Genomic DNA, 7,910 nt, shown 5'->3' with positions numbered 1-7,910 from the left:
AATGGCGGATGCCTAGGACTCAGGGAAGGGTAATGGCAAATTAATATTTAACAGGCGTCCAGTTTCAGTTTGGAAAGATGAAGAAGTAATGGAATCGAATGGTGATGATGTTGTTATAACATCATTCATTAAAGTGAATTAACTTAATGCCACCAAACTGCGAACTTAAAAATGGTTAAATCGTAAATCTGTTAGGTATACCTGCCACAATTTTAAAGCTAAATTTATAAACTAAGGTAACTTCCATAAGCAGTAAATTAAGTATACCTGTAAAAATCAGTCAAGGGATTCACACACAAACAAAAAAAAAAAGGATGAAAGTATGACAGCACATACCTAAAACATGGCTGGGAGGAGAATAAAAATTTAGTTTTCTACAAAGGGTTAAAACTTAAGTGACCATTAACTTAATATAGACAGCTAGAAGCCTAAATGTTATATATAAACCTAATGATAAGCACACATCTAAAACTGGTAATAAAGATGGAAAAAATAAAGAGAGGGAAATCCAAGTATATCACTAAAGAAAGCCAACAAACCATGAGAGAAGAGAGCAGAAGAAAGGAACAGAGAAGAATCACAAAAACAATCACAAAACAAGTAACAAAATGGCAATAAGTACCTACTGTCAGAAATGAAAGCGGACAAATGATAACCAACAGCACAGAAATACAAAGGATTATAAGAGAATATTATGAAAAATTATATGCCAACAAATTGGACAACCTAGAAAGAGTGGATAAATCCCTAGACACATATAACCTCCCACAACCAAATCAGGAGGAAATAGAAAATTTGAACAGACTAATTACAAGCAATGAAATTGAATCAGTAATCAAAACACTCCCAACAAACAAAAGTCCAGGACGAGGTGACTTCACAGGTGAATTCTATCAAACATTTAAAAATTTTTTTTAACGTTTATTTATTTTTGGGACAGAGAGAGACAGAGCATGAACGGGGGAGGGGCAGAGAGAGAGGGAGACATGGAATCCGAAGCAGGCTCCAGGCTCCGAGCCATCAGCCCAGAATCTGACGCGGGGCTCGAACTCACGGACCATGAGATCGTGACCTGAGCTGAAGTCGGATGCTTAACCGACTGAGCCACCCAGGCGCCCCTTAAACATTTAAAGAAGAGTTAATACAGGGGCTCCTGGATGGCTCAGTCCGTTAGGCATCTGATTCGGCCCAGGTCAGGGTTTCACACTTCCTAAGTTTGAACGCTGGGTCAGGCTCTGTGCTGACAGTTCTCAGCCTGGAGCCTGTTTCAGATTCTGTTTCTCCCGATCTCTCTCTGCCCCTTACCCATTCGCCTTCTGTCTTTCTCTCAAAAATGAATAAACGTTAAAAAAAATTTTTAAAGAAAAGTTAATACTTATTTTTCTCAAACAACTCCAAAAAACAGAAAAAGAACGACAGCTTTCAAATTCATTCTATGAGGCCAGCATTACCCTCATACCACAACCAGATAAAGACACTATAAAAAACATATCTGCAGGTCAATATCCCTGATAACCATAGATGCAAAAATCTTCAACAAAATATTAGCAATCCTGATCTAACAATAATTAAATAAATAAATAAATAAATCACTTAGAAAATCATTCTGTATGATCAAGTGGTTCAACATTCATAAATCAATCCACAATAGATCACAACAGGAGAAAGGATAAAAACCATGTGATCATTTCAATAGATGCAGAAAAAGTATTTGACAAAGTGCCACATTCATTCATGATAAAAACCCTCAACAAAGTATATTTAAAGGGAGCGTACCTTAACATAATAAAGGCCTTACATGAAAAATCCACAGCTAACATCATACCCTATGGTGAAAAATGGAGAGCTTATCCCCTAAGATCATGAACAAGACAAGGACGTCCACTCTCACCACTTTTATTCAATATAGCACTGAAAGTCATAGCCACAGAAATCAAAAACAAAAAGAAGAAAAAAAGGATCCAAATTGGTAAGGAAGAAATAAAACTTTCGATATTTGCAGATGATATGTCATTATACATATGAAAACCCTAAAGACTCCACTAAAAAAACTACTAGAACTAATAAACTAATTCACTAAAGTTGCAGGATACAAAATCAATGCACAGGAACTGGTTGCATTTCTATACACTAATAATGAAGTAGCAGAAATAGAAATTAAGGAAACAGCCCCATTTACAACTGCATCAAAAATAATAAAATACCTAGGAATAAACTCAACCCGGGAGGTAAAATACCTGTACTCTTAAAACTATATAATACTGATGAAAAAATTGAAGAAATGTTAAGATATTTCATGCTCATGGATGGGGAGAAGAAATATTGTTTAAATGTCCATACTACCCAAATCAACCTACACATTTAATACAATCGGTATCAAAATACCAACAGCACTTTTCACAGAACTAGAACAAGTCTTGTATAGAACCACAAGAGACCCACATTAGCAAAAGCAAACTTGAAAAAAAAGGGACAAAACCGGATGTATCACAAGCCCAGATATGAAGATACACTACAAAGCTGTAGCAATGAAAACAGTTTAATACTGACGCGCACGCACACACACACACACACACACACACACACACACACAACCATATATCAATAGAACATAATAAAGAGCCCAGAAATAAACCCATGATTATTTGGGCAATTAATCTACAAGAAAGGAGGCAAGAATATGCAATGGAAAAAAGAGAGTCTCTTCAACAATGGTGCTAGAAACTTGGCAGAAACTACATGCAAAAGAATGAAACCAGACCACTTTCTTACACCATACACAAAAATAAACTCAAATGGGTTAAAGATCTAAATGTGAGACCTGAAACCAAAAAACACCCTAGAAGAGAGCAATGGCAGTAATTTTTCTGGCATTGACTATAGCAACATTTTCTAGATATGTCTCCTGAGGCAAGGGAAACAAGGAAAAATCAACTAGTGGGACAATATCAAAATAAAAATCTTCTGCACAGGGAAAGAAACGATCAACAAAACTAAAAGACAACCTCTGAATGAGAAAAGATACTTGTAAATGACATATCCAATAATAGGTTAGTATCCAAAATATACAAAGCGCTTACACAACTCAACACCCAAAAAACAAATAATCCAAATAAAAATAGGCAGAAGACATGAACAGACATTTGTCCAAAGAAGACATCCAGATGGCCAATAGACACATGAAAAGATGCTAAACATCACTTATCATCAGGCCAATGCAAATCGAAACCACGAAGAGATATAACCTCACACCTATCAGAATGGCTAAAATCAAAACAAAAGAAACAAGTGTTGGCAAGGATGTGGAGAAAAGGGAATGCTGTGCACTGTTGGTGAGATGCAAACTGGTGCAGCCACTCTGGAAAACAGTATAGAGGTTCCTCAAAAAATTAAAAATAGAATTGCCATATGACCCAGTACTGTTTCCACTACTGGGTATTTACATGAAGAACACAAAAACACTAATTTGCAATGATATATTTACCCCTGTGTTTACTGCAGCATTATTTACAATAGCCAAATTATGGAAGTGTCTATTGACAGATGAATGGATACACATGTGGTATGTGTATACAATGGAATATTATTCAGTCATAAAAAGAATGAAATCTTGCCATTTGCAACACACAGATGGTATGTGTGTTAGAGGGTATAATGCTAGGTGATATAAGTTAGTCAGAGAAAGACAAAAACCATATGATTTCACTTATATGTGGAATTCGAGAAAGAAAACAAATGAGTAATGGGAAAAAAGAGATAAAAAAGATGGACTCTTTAATACAGAGAAATGACGGTTACCAGAGGAGAGGTGAGTGGGACAAAGGGTGAAACAGGTGAAGGGGATTAAGAGTACACTTATCGTGACAAGCATTGAGTAATGTATACAATTGTTGAACCACAACATTATACACCTGAAACTAATATAACACTGTGCCTTAACACTGGAATTTTAAAACTAAATATATATATATATATAACTATAGTTATATATATATATATATATAGTTATATATATATATAAATTGTTATATATATATAAATTGTTATATATATATAAATTGTTATATATATATAAATTGTTTAAAGAACTAGGTTCATGATGTGAACATAAATTATAGCACAATACCTAGAGTGTATGCAAAAATACACCTGGGTAATTTGTCTAAAAGTAGATATGTCATCCAAAAACAAAACTACTAAATTAAAATCTCCAGAGTTGTGTCCTGATAATCTGCATTTTACAAGAACTTTAACTTTTTTTTTAATTTTTTTAATGTTTATTTATTTTTGAGAGAGCACAAGTGAGGAAGGAGCAGAGAGAGAGAGGGAGACACAGAATCTGAAGCAGGCTCCAGGGTCTGAGATATCAGCACAGAGCCCGATGCGAGGCTCTAAACCACGAACTGCAAGATCACGACCTGAGCCAAAGTTGGCACTTAACGGACGGAGGCACCCATGCGCCCCAAGAACTCTAACTTTGAATTCTCACAGTACATTGAACTTTGACAATCAATTAGACATACATAAACCTAAATAGGATATTTTTTAAATGATATATAATTCCCTGCCTGGATCTTTATTCATAGTGCCTGTATGTTACAACAAACGCACTTATAACAAATAGCGTTCATGTGTCTCTGCACCATAGAAATTATCTTTTTATCTCTTTTTCCATTAAAAAGACAAACATATTTTATGAAGTTATGGATATCTCTCAAAGTTACTTTTTTCCACGAGAACTTCCTCAAGGCATTTTTCACCTCCAAATTTCTGAGTGCACACATTTAAGAAGTTTAACAAGGGAGTCACCATGGCGACACCATGGTATACAACACAGCCACGACTTAATCAGTGGAAAAGATGGTGATTGGTTACAAATATATAAATATGCAGAATACAATACTAAGACCACCACAGTGACATGAGAGACACAGATGGACACAGTTCTGTCTTCCCTCCAAGCTACCAGTCCTCAGGAAGCATATAATGACCACCAAGAAGACTTTCGGGAGGAAAATTTTAACAGGCAGATGAACCCACTGTTGACAGCAACAAAAAAGACCAAGGGTATAATTGTGTCCATGCAGACAAGTTTCAACAAAGGGTTTATATCACACATGAATGGTCTATGACATTGGAGCCACCTGCACGCAGCCGCACTGTGAAGAGGACCTAAATGGTTGTAAGGACAAAGCCTCTACTACATGTCACCTGAAAGAGGAAGTCATATCCCTGTCACTCGTGATGATGTCATGGTGCCGGGGTTTGCAGATGGCCACATGGATGTTCAGCAAAGACTTAAGTCATGTACTTCCTCAGAGAGATGGTTTTCTTACAGCAAAAGTGCCAGGCAACATTTTACGGGTCATGGAGAAAGAACAGCAGACTTCTAGAAGGGAGAAGTCACACAGGCGGAAAATGGAAGCAGTACCCAAGGGCAGGAGAGATGACCTGTTAAATGTCAAGACCTGCTCGGGGATAACAGTTCTCAGCACTCGGAAGCAGTAAACTTCCTAAATTAATAACTGACTTTTGTTTTGTAACCAAACTATTTTAAACCTGTTTAACTTCATTCTAAACTTATTTTAATGTTAAACCTATATGATTTATCTTATTTACAGGTAAACTCATTTTTAAACTTGAATTCAAAACATAAATATGCAAGACAATGCATAAATCTGAAAAAGAACAGAAATGAGAGACCACTAGTCTCATCACATGTCAAAATGTGTTATATATCATGAAAATTATATTGTGTGTCAATTGGGACGTGAATCAAGAGATCAATGAAACAGAATCATCCCGAATTAGGTACACAAATAAGATGTTAGAATACAAGAGGATTTCAAATCAATGGTAAAAAGATAATTGTGACTATAAAAAAAATTACTAAAATTAAGAAACACAACTAAAATTCAATCCTTATTTAACTCCTATATCAAAATAAGTTCCCAATGGATCAACAGTTTTAATATAGAGCCAAAAAAAGAGCTTAAAAATTAAGTGCTAAAAAACAGTTGAAGAATACTTTGGTATGAATGAAGTGAGGAAAGTCTTTTTAAGCAAGATACAAACAAAAATATATATATTAAATATACAATGTAAGACAAAATTGTTTACATGACAGAAGTATTCCACATAGTATAAAAAAAGTTAAGGGGTGCCTGGATGGCTCAGTTGGTTAAGCGTTCAACTCTTGATTTTGGCTCAGGTCATGATCTCACAGTTTGTGGGTTCGAGCCCTGGGACTGGGCTCTGCACTGCTTGGGATACTCTCTCTCTTCCTCTCTCTCACTGACCCTCCCCTGTTTGCTCTCAATCTCTCTCAAAATAAATAAATGAACTTAAAAAAAATAGAATAAAAAAATTAAAAATATCACAAGCCAGAAAAATAATAATTACTTATACAATAGTAAAATGGATCACGTCTTTAGTGCATAAAAATCAGCAAGGAAAATACCAGAGAAAGATATTAGTAGACTATCCACAGAAAACTAAATACATATCATATTAAATATGAGAAGATGGTCCAACTCAATTATATCAAAAGATTTTGAAAGAAAAAGGATTTTGGTTAAACTATCAAAATGAAATAAAATACCTTTAATCAGATTGTTCTATTCCTTAAATATTTATTAGGTACAGGTGGTTGAGAATGTGGAAAGAACTTACGGGCTGTGAGCAGCAGTGTGGCTGTTAGTAGAACCTCAGGGATGGCAGTTTGGTAATAACTACAAATATCGACATTTAACTCCCTGATCACTGACTCAAACACACATATCAATAATTCCTCTTCCAGCAACTCATATTTTCACCTCTTCAAAGACATGCATTTATTGCAAAATTCTTTGTCATACAAAAAGGTTAGGAACAATCCGAAGGGAAATGCATACATTAATTTTAGTGTATATTTATAAGGGTGTATTACCTAGTACAAAAAAAAAGCTAAGAATTAGATCTGCATGGACTGGTATGGAATATCTTCAACATTGCAGATAATGTCACTTACATGTAAAATCTAAAAATCAAATAAACAGAAACAGACTCAAATACACAGAACAAAGTGATGATTACCGGCGGGGATGGGCGAAATAGGTAAAGGTGATTAAGAAGTACAAACTTCCACTTATAAAATATATAAGTCAAAGGGTACAGTACAACATAGGAAATACAGTAAATACTGTTGTAAAACCTTTGTGTGGTGACAGATGGTAACTGTACTTATCATGGTGAGCATTCTGTCATGCCTGTAACTGTCAGAGCACTATGTTGTACACATGAACCTAATAAAGTATGTCAACTATACTTCAATTAAGTAAGAAAATAAAAACTATATAAAAACTATCGCAACATGAAAATCTTATTTTTTTAAAATTGTGCATAGTAAAAGCAAACATGTACATATACAGAAAAAACACACATACGTGTATTTGCATTTGCACATGCATTTGTAAAGATTATTACCTGATTAATTTGAAGAAACAGATTAAGTGATGCCTCTAAGGGGGAGGACTAGAGACCTTGCTGAGAGATAAGTAGGAAATTTATCCTATTCTGTAAGGTTTTCATTTTTGCTATTATAACCTGTCACACTTCAACTTTTCTTATATAAGACAACTGAAATTTAATAAAGAAGACATCTTATACATCATTAAATATTTTAAATAGTATAACAAAAACAATTCTATGACAAGAATCTAATTAAAAATAATACTAAGTCTCAGAAAATATATAAAAGATAAATGCATAAATGATTAAAACTTAGTTTTTCCTCACAAATTCATTACCTCTTATGGATTCGTTGCTGGAAAGCCATTACTCATTCCTAAGTGAAGAGATCTACAATATGATATAGACCTTACATTCTAGCAGGGAGGGACACTTATTACAGCACAGTCATCTACTTCATT

This window comes from Panthera tigris, chromosome D1 (genome assembly GCF_018350195.1).
Source record: "Panthera tigris isolate Pti1 chromosome D1, P.tigris_Pti1_mat1.1, whole genome shotgun sequence".
Taxonomy (NCBI): Eukaryota; Metazoa; Chordata; class Mammalia; order Carnivora; family Felidae; genus Panthera; species Panthera tigris.
This window is presented reverse-complemented; position numbering follows the sequence as displayed.